The sequence below is a fragment of the Cornus florida genome, unplaced genomic scaffold (genome assembly GCF_030987335.1).
Source record: "Cornus florida cultivar Cherokee Brave unplaced genomic scaffold, ASM3098733v1 CherokeeBrave_3.0.0_Hap2_Chr11, whole genome shotgun sequence".
Classification (NCBI taxonomy): Eukaryota; Viridiplantae; Streptophyta; class Magnoliopsida; order Cornales; family Cornaceae; genus Cornus; species Cornus florida.
In genome coordinates this window covers 33,173,737-33,190,789 of record NW_026775581.1, presented here as the reverse complement: position 1 = coordinate 33,190,789, position 17,053 = coordinate 33,173,737, and positions in this window count along the sequence as shown.

The window sequence follows — 17,053 nt, the reverse complement described above, 5'->3', positions numbered from 1 at the left end:
ATTTTGATACAATCTTGACTTGCACAACTTGTTGATTTTGGGACTTGGGATATCAATCAAGAATTATCATGGCTAGGACTTGGTTCTAGTACGGGGGATTGTCCTCCTACACTATAGTGCGCACTAGGGGAAAGGTACCCATGGGTTAGTAGCCTTAAAGTGATCTCAAGAGTACAGTTTTAATCCAGGCAATATCCGAGTTTCCACATTGGTTGATTTCACTCTTTAAATTTCAAGTTGCTATTCCTTGAAGATTTAAACTTGTCGTGTATGTGAAATGCTCCAATCTTGTCTCATTGCATAGATTTTATGCTTCATTCGTGATTTAACTCCTTAAATTTTAAGTGTTGTATTCCTTGAAGATTTAAGACTCTTTTCATGTTATATGGAAAATTCTATCCTTGTTTAAATGCATATATATTATGCCTTACTCTTGATATAACTCTTTTCGTGTTTCATGGAATGTTCCATCCTTATTTAGTTGCATAGATACTATGCCTTGTCATTGATTTCTTGTATTACTTCTATCGTGTTAATTGGAATGCTCTAATCTTATTAATTGCATAGATATTATGTCTTGTTCTTGATTTCATGTATCACTCCCAATCATGTTAATTGTATTTGATAATGTGATCCTAGTATTCTAGCATCCTTCTTATCGTGTTCTTGAATTATCCCAACTTTGACTTGTTTTATATATGTATATATATCTTGATTTTTGTTGCTTATACTCTATGGTAGCTTAAGATGATCCCTGAGTCTAATCTTTGACATAGACTTTAGGTGGCATGATCCCTTTTGAACTATATCATGTTAGTCCTAAAAATCTCTAAAGAAATCGAGTCGATGCATGCTCATCCCCTACGAATAAACTTGTTAGTCTTGTTTATTCACCCCGAAGTTACTGGGTGTTTTGCAGGTAAAGAAGCTTTATTGTGGGATACACAACACTTTTAGACATGCTAGAAGTCTTGAAGTATTTTTGATGACATTGAATATGCACATGGTAGCATATCATGTTTACTTTTGTTTATTTTGACAAAATTTGTACTTATTGTTTAAGCCATGTAATGTGCACTTAAGTGTACCTTTTGACACTCTTTTGATGTGTATGTAATGAGGCCAGAGGCTAATATCATATATTATGTATGTTATGCACTTTTACTTACAAACTTCATTATGGAAATATTGAAAATTCATGAGATATTATATCATTTTCGCACCGGTGCGTGCATTGTGTATGTAATTCATCCTTTAGCATTCATTTGCCATATGTGAGGTGTGGCCAAGGGCCAAACACCATTTAATTTTCATTTTTGCATTTTAGTTCACATATTGCATTTTTGGGCTTAATAGTAAAATCTGAGCCTTTAAGGGTTCATTTTCAAATCGGGTGGCGCAAAGTGTGTTCCGGCACCTCCACTAGGTCTCATTTATCTTGTATGAAGTGTGGCCAAGGGCCAAACGGTCATTTGAAACCATTTCCTAATTTTGGTTTCCATATTTTCCATTTCAAGTTCATTTTCGCCTTTTTGTCCGTTGGGGGGTCGGATTTTGACTCGGCCATTTCCGGGAGCCATGGACCATTCCCACGCGCTCAAAATCACCATTTACGTCTATGTGCATGATCGTTTCCAGGAAAAACCCTTTCCTTTGTGATTTGAGCCTCTTATGGAATCAATTTTCAATTCTGTTGCATAATCTGTTTTAGTGGCATTATAGACTTTTCACATCAGTTTTATTTTCTTCTTTTGACATGGTCACTTAGAAAACGTGATTTTAGGGGGGGCTTATTTTTCGTGTTTTTCCAGAAAACATCGTCTTGGTATCGGAAATCTATTGTAAAGTTCAGCTTTCTGTTTTTTCTATTTAGTAGCTTTTTGGACCTCCATGACCAGATTTCATGGAGGGGCATTTCGGGTATTTTACATTGCGTTTTTTTTTTAATTTTATCGCTAGTCACGTAGAAAACTCAATTTTGAGGGGGGTTTCTTCTTTGTGTTTTTCCAGAAAAATTCATCTTCTTGCCGTTTTTGATCTCAGATGTAAACAGATCCTGTAGCAGCTTTTTGCCCTCCTGTCCAGTTCTGATCTAGGGACATTTTGGGGATTTCACAGTGAGTTTTTTTCGATTCCGTCCTCATTGTCGGGTAGAAAACTCGATTTTAGGGGTGGGTTTCTTCTTCGTGTTTTTCCAGAAAAACTTGTCTTGGCCTCCGTTTCAAGCCTTACTTCTGGAATCTCACTTTCTTTTTTTCTTTTCTTTTTTTTTTTTTTTTTTTTTGCTGTAAGCTTGTGTATGCCGTTGGGCACCGGTGGGCTCGTGCATGGGCGCCGTGGGTGCCATGGCCTTCGTCGGGCCGCCGCGACGTCTCAACTTCAAACCCTTGTTTCTCCCTCGTCCGGACTTCAAATCGAGTGAACTTTTTTTTGAACTTGACTAATTTTTCGCTATCTTTCCAACGGTGTGCTCGGTTGCACCCGGATCTTACTAGATAATTACCAGTTTACCCTTTTAGCCTTAAGTGCTCGTTTTTCTTTGTCAAGCCGTTTCTCCTTCGTCCGGACTCCGAATCATGCGATTCTTGAGTCCATCCTGATTATTTTTTTGTTGTCTTTCTAGCAGTGTGCCTGGTGGCACCCGAATCCACATTTTTTTAAAATGACTATTTTGCCCCTGGGGGCTTATTTGTCATATTTTTGATCTTTTGCTTCCTCATCAGTTCTCATTGAGTTCCACGACCTCATGGAAGGTCACTTTGACTTCTTAGAGTCTTGTTTTCTGTTTTTGCTTCCACATTTCGGATTCGTTATCGGATCATCCTTACGGTTCATCACAGGACACACTAGCCTAAAAACCAGGGTCGTCACATTCAAGGCAAGTATGTTTTGCCCCCAATGCAAGGCCAAGGTTCCTAAGGTTACCATTCATCCTACCAAGCATCACATCGAAACTAATATTCTAACTCCCATTTTCCAAACCAATCTTCATATTTTCAAGGGAATTCAAGGAGTCCCGCATTTGAGGAGAAAGTCTTAACCACTTTGGGTACTTTAGAGGCAAATACCCAATTACTTCATTCTCATTCCCAATCAATCGCGAAGATAGAAACCCAAGTCGGGCAAATAGCTAGTACCTTGAATGCTAGGGGAGAAGAAAAAATGCCTTTGAATCCACCACCCAAGCAACAATTTGCTGTGGAGACCAATTCCTCTTTGGAAGGTCACACAATTGAGTATGAAAATGTAGTGACCACTTTGAGAAGTGGAAGAGTGGTTGACAATCAAATTGGTGTTCAAAATGAAGAGAGTGAAACGGTGCAACCAAAAGTTGACACCCATCCCGTCTCACATTTTATTCCTCCTTCATTGCATGTGAATGAATCAAATGTTGAAAATGTTGCCAAAAATGATTTTGCAAAAGTTTTTGAGCCCAAAGCTCCATTTCCGAATGTCTTAAAAGGATCCAATTCTTTTGAAAAACAATAAAGCAAAGCAAATGAGATAATTGATGTGTTTAGGCAAGTGAAAATCAATCTTCTTCTCTTGGATGCAATTAGACAAAATCCGACTTATCACAAAATTTTGAAGGATCTTTGCACCCTTAAGAGTAAGAACAAAAGCCAAGCACCCAAAAAGGTTGTTTTGACCGAGCAAGTAAGCTCAATTTTGCAACACAACACCCTTCCAAAAATCAAAGACCCCAATTCACCTACTATTTCTTGTATTATTGGTGATCATGTCATTAACCGGGCTTTTCTTGATTTAGGAGCAAGTGTGAACCTTCTTCCATATTCAATTTATGTTCAATTGGGCTTAGGAGATTTAAAATCAACATCGGTAGTTTTGCAACTAGCCGACCGATCCATTAAAAAGCCCCGGGGCATAATTGAGAATGTATTAATCAAAATTGATAAGTTCTTCTTCTCGGTTGATTTCGTGGTCATTGACACGGAATCGGTCCCAAATCCCAAGAGCCAAATTCCCGTTATCCTTGGCCGTCCTTTCTTGGTAACTGCTAATGCCAACATTAATTGTAGGACGGGCATAATGAAAATTTTATTTGGCCACATAAAGGTGAAGTTGAACATTTTCAATTCAAGCCCCAATTCTATGAACAAGCATGAAGAAGTATGTGTTGTTGAAAAATGCTTTGGAAATGAATTTGCCAAAAATGAGACTTTACTTGGTATTGAACAATCAAATGTCTTGCTTTCCAAACAAATTCAAAAGATGTTGTTTTTAAGTCAAGTGTTAAAAGGGCATGGAAGCCCAAAAATTTTGTTGATCAAGGACCATCAATGTCACTTGAATCAAAACCAACGAGTTCCTTAGGGAACAGTTTGTTGGGTGGGGTTCAAAGTTCTTTTCACCCCATTAATGAGGGGATGCACACTAAGATTTTTGATCCGGGCTAAAAGAGCCCAACGTCTTACTAGAGACGTTAAACATTAATGCTTTGTAAGGTTTCCAACCATATTCCTCCTTCATTTCTATTTTATTTTATTTTATTTTCTTGCATCGTCTGGATACAATCTGGGATTATATTTGTTGCTTAAGACTTTGATAGGGAATGCATACACTTTCAGCTCAAAATTAGGCATTTAGTGCCTATTCGATCAATCACAAGAAGTATTTGATCGATCGAACATCTTCTCGGAATATTTTCACCTTTCTGTCCCATCGTGCGAGATGCTTTGCATATTTCATCTCTCTGTCTAATTGTTCGAAGTTATCTGCATGTTATCAGGTTTTGGATTGATTGGGGTTCGATCGATCATCCTCTGATCGATCCGTGTGTAAAAAAAAATAATAAAAAAAATAAATTTTCAAAGTAGCATTCCGTCTTGCTAGAGACGTTAAACTTAGCACATATTTTGCCTATTTCTTGCATTTTTCATTTTTCTTTGATGTTTTCATTAACAAAAAAAAAAAAAAAAAAAAAAAAAAAAAAAAAAAAACCCAAAAATCCAAAATTTTTATCACAGCGTTGTGCCCTTTTGTGTTGTCATGCATACTTTATGATTTACATTGGGCTTGGTTTCATATCTCTCTTTCATATTGTGCTATATTGTGTTTGAATGCTTGATTTGATTATCTTTATCCCATTTGATATTTGAGGAAAGGTTGCTAGTATGGTTATTAAAGGAGATTGTTGATTCCAAGTTTAAGGGTGCACAATTTCACAATGGATCACTATCGGGCTTCATGTCTTTTCCACCACGGTATATTCTTTCCATCTTTTCCATTGTTCTCATTGCACATTGAGGACAATGTGCGGTTTAAGTTTGGGGGTAAGGTGGCTTTGTTGCATTCCATTTAAGTTGAGCTTTAAATGCATGATTAAGATTTGAGATTGATGTTAGCTATGATTTTGATTTTTTGAGGACTATATTGCTTAAAATTTAAAAATTGCTTAACTTGAGAGTCCAATACTCCTTGTATGCCTTATGGATGCCATTTAGGAGTAAATTTTTTGAAAGATTGATATCAAGCTTACACTTGTGGTCCACATCATCTTGATTTTGTAATTATTTTGAGATTCACTCTAGGATTCTACACTAGCACAGGCACACACTAGCATTCATTTGTGGGGTATATGCTTTTTTCATTATTGATTTGGTTATATCCCAATTGAGCTAGTAGTACATTGTAATGACCCAGTCATTTTCATTCCTTTCCCTTTCCTCAGATTTTCACGGATATTTTTTTTCAGTTGATCTTTTTCCTTTCTGAGTTCAGTTTCATTTCGCTTAGTGTCGTCTTGAGTGCTCTGGAGTGATTTCTGAGACTCTTTTCTGTGGATTGACAACTTCCTTTGAGGACCGAGTCGTTTCCACATTTTTCGTTTTTCGACACTATTCACTTTTCGTCTTTTTCCCTATTTCGTCTTTTCCTCGTTTGTCACTCCGTTTGCGTAACCACACTTCTTGTATTCGGAGTTGGTTTCTGATTTCACGTATCTTCATTCTCAATGATTTTTATGAGATACGTATCTTTACTTTCGTGAGAAAGTACTCTAGTTGCTCCCGGTGTCCATAGGGGTATGGATGCAAAGTTCTTTGGAAACTTTTTCTTTTCTTGGGGTGTTTTTCATAAATATCTTTTGAAGATATTTTATTTCAGGGGTATCTAAGAAAATATCTTTTGGAAGATATTTTCATTCTGGGGCAGTTTCGCAGTTTTCACTTTTCGGAGGGGCCATTGTGCAATTAATGAAAGTTGTTGCTCAATGCCTTGTTTTGAGGTTGGATCCTCGTATGGGATTCATTTTCACATTTCGTCGAGTCGTGAACTCTTAGAATTTCCTCCTGGACGATATTTCTCAGTTTCAGGGTTTCTGACCCTAGTTTGCGCTAAACTTGTTTTGGGCATAACTCTTTGCTCGGGACTCAATTTTTGATGCTGTTTCTTCCGTTGTTCATATTTTCTCATTTGGAATCTTTTTTGCTGTTTGAGTGCGTCTACTCAAATTTCACTTTTTTAGACCCGACGGGGCCTGTTCGGGGCACTTTTTGAGTTTTTCTATAAATAAGGGGCCTTTAAGTGAAAAAAATCAGATTTCACTCTCTCTCTCCCCTCTCTTGGCCGGATCTCATGGCAGCCATGGTTGCCATCTTCTCTCTCTTCTTTTGAGCTTCCTCCCCTCACTAAAAAGTGGTGATGCCTTTATGTTTATTGTTCCCCTCGGCGAGGCCTTCGATTCCAACCAATTGGAATCTCGTTTTGGCCATTTCTTGAGTTTGGGTTTGAAGTCAAGTTGTGTTTTTGATGGGGCTTCCTTGGGATTCATGTTCGTGGTGTTCTCCCCGACAAAACCTAGGAGTTTCGTCGGATTCGGAGCCGATTTATTTTGGTGGGGATTTGAGATTTCATCTCAAATGGAGGTAGGGAATGTTTTAGGATTTTATATGTGTTGTATTGTGTGTTTTCCATATTTATACAATCTATATGCATGCCTTGTATCAAATCTAGGAAATTTGAAATATTTAATTCTTTGTATAAGATTTAATTTTCATGATGATGAGAAATTTGGATTTGAATTGTGGTATGGTAGAAACTCTTGTTTTAATATGTTGGTTAACATATATTAAATTGGGATTAATTAAATAAGAATTGCTCTTTTTAATTAATATTTATCTTTTGTGAAAGATTAAAGTTCATGACCGTACCTTGCATGAAATTGAATTGTAATATGCTTTTAGATCAAGTCATGGCTTGTTCTTTAACATACTTTAATTTGAGAGCATTTGGTTGAGTTTGAAAATCTAGAGACTTTAATTAAGAGAATTAATTAAAATCTATTTTGTGGTTTCATGGGCCTAATTAAGCTTTTGTGTGAATATATGTAATGACCATGATATGTCTATTAGCATATATTAAATTGAGGCCATTTTGAAATGATTTGAAATCTAGAGAGTTTAATTATTTTGATGTAATTAAATTCTATCTTGTTTATCCATGGATCTAATCATGTTTTAGAAGTTGTTTCTATTTTAAGAGCATGGATTTAGACTTGTGGTGTATTGAAGAGCATTGTTGTCAAATTTATATTCATGAGAGTATGTTTCTAATATGAATATATTGTTGGCTTGTAATTTCATAGCATTATGGATATGAAATGCTTATTACGCACAATTGAGAGTTATATTGCTAACTTGTTACTATGTAGTAGTAATATGTATAAGTTGTGAACTTATTTGGCTTATTTTGGAATCTTGGGACATTGTTGAGTTGAGATGGTTAGGGTTTGGCTCTAGTACGGGGACGTGAGTCCTCTAAGTCATTGAGATAGTGCACACTTAGGGTGGTTTTCCCTGCGAGTTAGTGCCCGGAACAACCATTTTGTTCTCGGCGAAAATCCGAGACGTGATGTCCAAGTCTTTCACTATTTGTTTTCACATTCAATTCCAAGTTGACAATCATGTTTACCTTGTTGACTTTTGGTTTTGGCTATTGGCGATTTTGATGTCATTAAGTACATCCAAACTAAATTATTATATTTAGTTAATTTCACATTTTTAGATTTCTAGTTGATAACCTAGAGAATCTATGTCTTGATGTGTGGTATTAGATATTCTAATTATGCTAAATTGTTATATTTAGTTGATGTTGCATTTTAGACTTCAAGTTGATAACCTTGAGAATCTATATGTTGTTGCTTTGTGTAAGTATGCTTCTATGTTGTTGCTTTATGTAAGCATGACCCTATGTTGCTAAAATTGCATGAATGAGGTGATTGATGCTAGAAATGATCTTATGTAGCTAGGATGCTCCTTGAGTCTCACCTTTGACATAGACGTTAGGTGGAAAGAACCATAATAATTTAAACATGTAAACTTGTAAAACGTAGGCCGATGCATGCTCATTTCTTACAAGTAGCTTTATGTTACTCACCCCTACGATACTGGGGCATATTTCAGGTACAAGAATTAAAGTTGAGACTCCCATTATGCTTGGATGACTTGTGGACTTGAAGATTCTATTTTGTGAAGATTGGCTTGGAATGCCTTTGTAGCTTTATATGTCAAAAGTGTATATTTGATTCTAAACTTGTAATGTGTGCCTAAGCACACTTTTTGATTCTCATTTTGTGTATATGACATGAGGCCAAGGGCCAAACTTCTTTTAGAATCATATTTATATCATGAATGTTAATTTTTATCTTAATGAGAATATATGAAAAATCATGCGTTTTAGTATGCTATTTTGCACCGAAGTGTGCATTGTGTATGAAACTCATCCATTAGCATTCATTCATCATGTATGAGGTGTGGCCAAACACCAAATGGCATTTTGAAACCATCTCATGATTTTAAATTCCAAGTTTTCATTCCAAACTTCGTTTTTGGCATTTTGGCCGTTCGGCGGTCATATTTTGTATCGTCCATATTTTTAAGCCGTGGACCATTGTAGCACATCTTATTAGGTAAGTTACGTTTGTGTGCATGGTCGTTTCTGGGCAAAGATTCTTCTTTGGTGAAATGAGCCTCCTACGGACTCATTTTACACTTTTGTTGCATATTCTGACCTAAAGGTATTTTAGGAATTTCCTTTGGGAAATAAATTTCTGTTCTTCACATGGTTGAATAGAAAATGTGATTTTTTTTGGGGGGGGGGGGGGGGTGGGGTTCTTCTTCGTGTCTTTTTGGAAAATGTCGTCTTGGTACCGGAAATCGTTCACGAAGTTCAGCTTTTGTTTTTCAATTTAACAGCTTTTTTAACCTTCCTAACCGGTTAGGAGGCCAAAAATAGTGACAAACCCCTGCTGCCAGGTTTTTGAGTTGCACCTTTCTGCCCTCTTCACATCTAAACGGTTAGATGGGATCTCGTAACCGGTTAGATGAGTGCGGGCAGCATTTTTCCGTAAGCCATATCTTCTTCATCCGGACTCCGAATTAAGTGATTCTTGAGTCTAAATTCATTAATTTTTCGTTATCTTTCCAATGGTGTGCTCAATGGTACCCACTTTTAAGCTGGAAATGATAAATTTACCCCTAGGTTCGTTTTTGTTCGTTTTTGAAACGTTACTTCCGCATTTGATTCCTTTGGGTTCCGTGACCTCGTTGAAGGTCATAATGGTGTCTTAGAGCCATGTTGTATCTCTAGAGACCATTGTTTTGTCTTTTGTTTCGGCATATTGGATCCGTTATCGGGTCATCTTTCGGTTCATCACTGACGTACTGGGTTAAAAAACTTGGGCCGTCACAAGTGGTATCAGAGCTCCTAGGTTCGAAAACCTTAGGACGACGGGTTTTGGGTGCATATAATGCTTTTGTTGCCATGCTCTATGTGTTTATATGCTTTATAATAACATGTTTATGTGCTTACGTGCTACATGTTGTATGCCGTTTGTTTAGCATTGTTTTATTCTAATGTAAAGAGCATGACATGTGACGCATGCTAGATTAGAATTGTATATACATAATTATATTGCATATTGGCATGACACGATATTGGTCATTGAGGCACGAGTTGAGGTTGATGGTGATTATAGTCACAGTTTCGTGGTAGTATAGGTTGTTGTTTACCTAGTCTTGGTTTTGAGGTAGGTGGATGGTCACCTTTTGTTTAGGCTCTTATGAGATGAGTCATTTAGCGTTATCATAGTGATGGATTTGTTGGTTTTGAGCCATGATGAGGTTATGGACCTCTTAGGATCCTTGATTATCCAGGAAGATTCCTCTAGAACTTGCATTTTTCGTGGGCGGGTACGTTTATGGGCGGGTGCATGGCACTGTCATGCTACCATGCTGGCTAGCTACAACGCAGTTCGGATGGAATCAGTGTTCGTTTTGTTTTGATTGGCGTTGTCCTTTGATCGGTGATGATGATGGTTGTTTTGAGGATCAGTCATGGTGATTGATTTAGTTGTTATTGGTATGGCTATAGTTGCCATTTCCCTTGAGGAGTTCTTACGTGATGATGGTTTTGGGATCAAGTTAATTGATTGATATTACGGGTAGTGAGAGCACTGCACTGTTAGTGTTACCTCTAGATTCAGAGTTAGATTGTTAGAGTCTTACCGTTGTGGTAAGGGCTCAAGTTTGTTTAGAGACAGGTTGTTGTCGCAGTAGTTTTGGAGACAGTTTATGGCTAGGAATTGTCCTTCCTTTTACCTAGACACTCTAGGACACGATGTCTATAGGGTTCATTGTTGCATCATTTATCTTATGCAGTTTCGTTTACTACCATGTTAGTTGTATGATTTATGATATTGTGATACATGAGTAGGTGGAGGTGTATCCACATTTGCCTTCTTGTTGTGTGGCATTAGCATGCCTTCTTTATATGCTTAGAGATGCCATGTTGTTATTGCACTTTAGTGACATGCTTTTGTGCTTACGTGGAGACGTGTTGCATGTACCTTTGATTTTTATCTATGTGAGTAGATTTTCTTTCTGGTAGTTGCATTCCTTGTCATATGCATGACTTCCAGGTTTGGTTTTCCTATTCATTTCCCTCGGTCGCATATAGTGTGTATGCGGGTTTCCATAAGGGTTTTGTGTTGGTTCGTGTTAGGGACTTCATAAGGAGTGAGTCTCCTCTTTCCGTTGTGTTGTGCACTATTTTGGGGTTGGTTCGTCCATGAGAATCATCGTCATTGTCTTGAGTCCTTGGTGAGGATTTGATGGATTTTGGTTGACTTACTTCCATGTAGGGGGTGAAGTCTTTGACCTTGTTGTCTTTCATTTCAGAGATTAAGTCGTGGTGTTATCCTTTTTAGGACTGGTGGTTCCCTTTCTTTTGTGTCTTCCCTTGGGGAGTTTCTGCCGTGGTTGTTGACGGCTGTGGCGCTCAGAGTGAGTTGATTGGTGTGAGATCATTTTATGGGGACTTGTGTCTATATCATTGAGGATTTGTTTGATTGTGAGGTGAACTCAATGTTCTTTTGAGAATGTCTTTTGGAGACTTGCTTTCGTTTTGGAGACCTGGATGTGGTTAACTTTTAGGAAAATTTTTGGAGGATTGCTGTTGGATATGGCTTGTTGTGGAGTTTCTCGTCCTATTTATGACTAGGCATGGTTTTGAGGAATCACAGTTCTGATGATTGGTTGTGGATCAAAAATTGAGGAATTTTGATTTAACTTGGTGTTTCCAAGTGCGGTTTTGAGAGATTCATTTTGTGACCTTGGTTGTTGGCATTTTGATGTATGTGCCACTTGGTGGATTTGTATTTTGAGGATTTAGTTATCCATGATAGGGATGTGGATCTGATGTTTGATTACGGTGTAGTCTTGTAGTTGATCTGTTTTAGGGAGATATGAAGGACTTTTGATGAAATGTCTTATTGTGAGGTTCGTTTTGATTTCTGTAGGCGTTGATTTGCTTGTCAGGTTTTGGATTTCTGATTAATGTTGTTAATAGGGGTATTTTGAGACATTAGAGATATTGGTTTTGCTGTATTGAGGATTTGGGGCCTTAAGCATAGCGGTACCTATAGCATTGTTGTCAGAGTTTTGGGATTGGCCAGGATGGTCTGGCCAGACATCTTTGGACCATATCTTAACTCTCACAAAATGTTGGTCTCCGTAGTGTTTTTGGCAATGATCATTTTTAACATTGATGTCATTTGTATTGAGAGGTTTCTTGGGTAGACCTAGTGGGGGGCAGGTTATGAATTAGTGCCTTATACTATCATGCTACCGTACAAAGTTGTGTGTTGTGGGCGAGTACTAGTTGCCGTTGATGCTACCTTACTGACGAGTAAGTGTGGGCGGGCACTAGGTACTGTCATTGCTACCATACATTCGAGTACGTCGTGGGCGAGTTCTGGTCGCTATTCATACTGCCACGTTGTGTTTATTCTGTACCCTGATTTGATATGTGGTTATCTTGGAGTTCTTTTGGTGGTTGTTTTTGGTTCCTTATGATGGTTTGTCAGGAGGGACGCTTACGGTTGTTGTTTTCCGTTCTTTTGTCTGACCTTGGGTTCTGTGTGTGAGTTCAGACTTGTCGTGTGGCCATACGGTCACTTTTCCCTTGAAAGGTTGTCTTGTCGTGAGCACGTGGGTGCAAATGACATTGGTATAGGGGTTTCCTTTCAGCTTTGAGGTCGTTGGTGTAGCGCGTTGTGAGGGATACTTGGAGATGTACTCTGTAGTTATCCTGGTTTCGCTTTCTGTTTCGTTAGGCTGGATTTCGGGGACGAAATCCCTTTAAGGTGGGAAGGTTGCAATGACCCGGTCATTTTCATTCCTTTCCCTTCCTCAGATTTTCACGGATATTTTTTTTCCATTAATCTTTTTCCTTTCTGAGTTCAGTTTCATGTCGCTTAGTGTCGTCTTGAGTGCTCTGGAGTGATTTCCGAGACTCTTTTCTGTGGATTGACAACTTCCTTTGAGGATCGAGTCGTTTCCACATTTTTCGTTTTTCGACACTATTTACTTTTCGTCCTTTTCTCTATTTCGATTTTTCCTCGTTTGTCACTCCGTTTGCGTAACCACACTTCTTGTGTTTGGAGTTGGTTTCTGATTTCACGTATATTCATTCTCAATGATTTCTATGAGATACGTATCTTTACTTTCGTGAGAAAGTACTCTGGTTGCTCCCGGTGTCCATAGGGGTATGGATGCAAAGTTCTTTGGAAACTTTTTCTTTTCTTGGGGTTTTTTTCATAAATATCTTTTGAAGATATTTTATTTCAGGGGTATCTAAGAAAATATCTTTTGGAAGATATTTTCATTTTGGGGCAGTTTCGCAGTTTTCACTTTTCGGAGGGGCCATTATGCAATTAATGAAAGTTATTGCTCAATGCCTTGTTTTGAGGCTGGATCCTCGTATGGGATTCATTTTCACATTTCGTCGAGTCATGGACTCTTAGAATTTCCTCCTGGACGATGTTTCTCAGTTTCAGGGTTTCTGGCCCTAGTTTGCGCCAAACTTGTTTTACGCATAACTCTCTGCTCGGGACTTGGTTTTTGACGCCGTTTCTTCCGTTATTCATATTTTCTCATTTGGAATCTTTTTTTTTCATGGAGTTTTGCCGTTTGAGCGCGTCTGCTTAAATTTCACTTTTTCAGACCCGGCGGGGCCTGTTCGGGGCACTTTTTGAGTTTTTCTATAAATAGGGGGCCTTTAAGTGAAAAAAATCAGATTTCACTCTCTTTCTCCCCTCTCTTGGCCGAATCTCATGGCAGCCATGGCTGCCATCTTCTCCCTCTTCTTTTGAGCTTCCTCCCCTCACTAAAAAGTGGTGATGCCTTTATGTTTATTGTTCCCCTCGGCGAGGCCTTCGATTCCAACCAATTGGAATCTTGTTTTGGCCATTTCTTGAGTTCGGGTTTGAAGTCAAGTTGTGTTTTTGATGGGGCTTCCTTGGGATTCATGTTCGTGGTGTTGTCCCCGACAAAACCTAGGAGTTTCGTCGGATTCGGAGCCGATTTATTTTGGTGGGGATTTGAGATTTCATCTCAATTGGAGGTAGGGAATGTTTTAGGATTTTATATGTGTTGTATTGTGTGTTTTCCATGTTTATACAACCTATATGCATGCCTTGTATCAAATCTAGGAAATTTAAAATATTTAATTCTTTGTGTAAGATTTAATTTTCATGATGATGAGAAATTTGGATTTAAATTGTGGCATGGTAGAAACTCTTGTTTTAATATGTTGGTTAACATATATTAAATTGGGATTAATTAAATAAGAATTACTCTTTTTAATTAATATTTATCTTTTGTGAAAGATTAAAGTTCATGGCCGTACCTTGCATGAAATTGAGTTGTAATATGCTTTTAGATCAAGTAATGGCTTGTTCTTTAACATACTTTAATTTGAGAGCATTTGGTTGAGTTTGGAAATCTAGAGACTTTAATTAAGAGAATTAATTAAAATCTATTTTGTGATTTCATGGGCCTAATTAAGCTTTTGTGTGAATATATGTAATGACCATGATATGTCTATTAGCATATATTAAATTAAGGCCATTTTGAAATGATTTGAAATCTAGAGAGTTTAACTATTTTGATGTAATTAAATTCTATCTTGTTTATGCATGGATCTAATCATGTTTTAGAAGTTGTTTCTATTTTAAGAGCATGGATTTAGACTTGTGATGTATTCACTTGATTGTGTTATATGCATTGAAGAGCATTGTTGTCAAATTTATATTCATGAGAGTATGTTTCTAATATGAATATATTGTTGGCTTGTAATTTCATAGCATTATGGATATGAAATGCTTATTATGCACAATTGAGAGTTATATTACTAACTTGTTACTATGTAGTAGTAATATGTATAAGTTGTGAACTTATTTGGCTTATTTTGGAATCTTGGGACATTGTTGAGTTGAGATGGCTAGGGTTTGGCTCTAGTACGGGGACGTGAGTCCTCTAAGTCATTGAGATAGTGCGCACTTAGGGTGGTTTTCCCTGCGGGTTAGTGCCCGGAACAACCATTTTTTTCTCGGCGAAAATCTGAGACGTGATGTCCAAGTCTTCCATTATTTGTTTTCGCATTCAATTCCAAGTTGACAATCATATTTACCTTGTTGACTTTTGGTTTTGGCTATTGGCGATTTTGATGTTGTTAAGTACATCCAAACTAAATTGCTATATTTAGTTGATTTCACACTTTTAGATTTCTAGTTGATAACCTAGAGAATCTATGTCTTGATGTGTGGTATTAGATATTCTAATTATGCTAAATTGTTATATTTAGTTGATGTTGCAATTTAGACTTCAAGTTGATAACCTTGAGAATCTATATGTTGTTGCTTTGTGTAAGCGTGCTCCTATGTTGTTGCTTTGTGTAAGCATGACCCTATGTTGCTAAAATTGCATGAATGAGGTGATTGATGCTAAAAATGATCTTAGGTAGCTAGGATGTTCCTTGAGTCTCACATTTGACATAGACGTTAGGTGGAATGAACTACAATAATTTAAACATGTAAACTTGTAAAACGTAGGTCGATGCATGTTCATTTCCTACGAGTAGCTTTATGTTACTCACCCCTACGATACTAGGGCATATTTCAGGTACAAGAATTAAAGTTGAGACTCCCATTATGCTTGGATGACTTGTGGACTTGAAGATTTCCATTTTGTGAAGATTGGCTTGAAATGCCTTTGTAACTTTATATGTCAAAAGTGTATATTTGATTCTAAACTTGTAATGTGTGCCTAAGCACACTTTTTGATTCTCATTTTGTGTATATGACATGAGGCCAAGGGCCAAACTTCTTTTAGAATCACATTTATATCATGGATGTTTATTTTTGTCTTAATGAGAATATGTGAAAAATCATGCATTTTAGTATGCTATTTTGCGCCGGAGTGTGCATTGTGTTTGAAACTCATCCATTAGCATTCATTCATCATGTATGAGGTATGGCCAAAGGCCAAACGGTATTTTGAAACCATCTCATGATTTTAAATTCCAAGTTTTCGTTCCAAACTTCGTTTTTGGCATTTTGGCCGTTGGGGGGTCATATTTGTATCGTCCGTATTTTTGAGCCATAGACCATTGTAGCACATCTTATTAGGTAAGTTACGTTTGCGTGTATGGTCGTTTCTGGGCAAAGATTCTTCTTTGGTGAAATGAGCCTCCTACGGACTCATTTTACACTTTTGTTGCATATTCTGACCTAAAGGTATTTTGGGAATTTCCTTTGGGAAATAAATTCCGTTCTTCATATGGTTGAATTAAAAATGTGATTTTCGGGGGGGGGGGGGGGGGGGGGGGTTTCGTGTTTTTTTGGAAACTGTCGTCCTTGTACCGGAAATTGTTCACGAAGTTCAGCTTCTGTTTTTCAATTTAGCAGGTTTTTAACCTTCATGACCAGATTTCATGGAGGGGCATTTTACAGTGGGTTTTTTTTGAATTTTCTCTTGAGTCATGTAGAAACTCAATTTTGAGGGAGGTTTCTTCTTTGTGTTTTTCCAGAAAATGTCATCTAGGGCCTCAAAATCCCATTTTTTTTCCAGAAAAAGCCCTGCTGCCAGGTTTTTGAGTTGCACCTTACTGCCCTCTTCACATCTAAATGGTTAGATGGGATCTCGTAACCGGTTAAATGAGTGTGGGCAGCGTTTTTGTCACTATTTTTGGCCTCCTAATCGGTTAGGAAGGTCTCCTAACTGGTTAGATGATCTTGGGTTGGCACTTTTTGACCGTTTTTCCCCTTCTTCTTCCGTAAGCCATATCTTATTCATCCAGACTCCGAATCAAGTGATTCGTGAGTCTAAATTCATTAATTTTTCGTTATCTTTCCAATAGTGTGCTCGGTGGCACCCACTTTTAAGCTGGAAATGATGATTTTGCCCCTAGGTTTATTCTTGTTCGTTTTTGAAACGTTGCTTCTGCATTTGATTTCTTTGGGTTTCGTGACCTCGTTGAGGGTCATAGTTGTGTCTTAGAGCGATGTTGTATCTCTAGAGAACATTATTTTGTCTTTTGCTTCCGCATTTCGGATCCGTTTTCGGGTCATCTTTCGGTTCATCATTGACGCACTGGGTTAAAAAACTTGGGCCGTCACATACATTGAAAGCTTTCATTCTTGATAAAGGTGGATAACAAACCCTTTTCACTAAGTAGCCGGGATTCTAGCCTC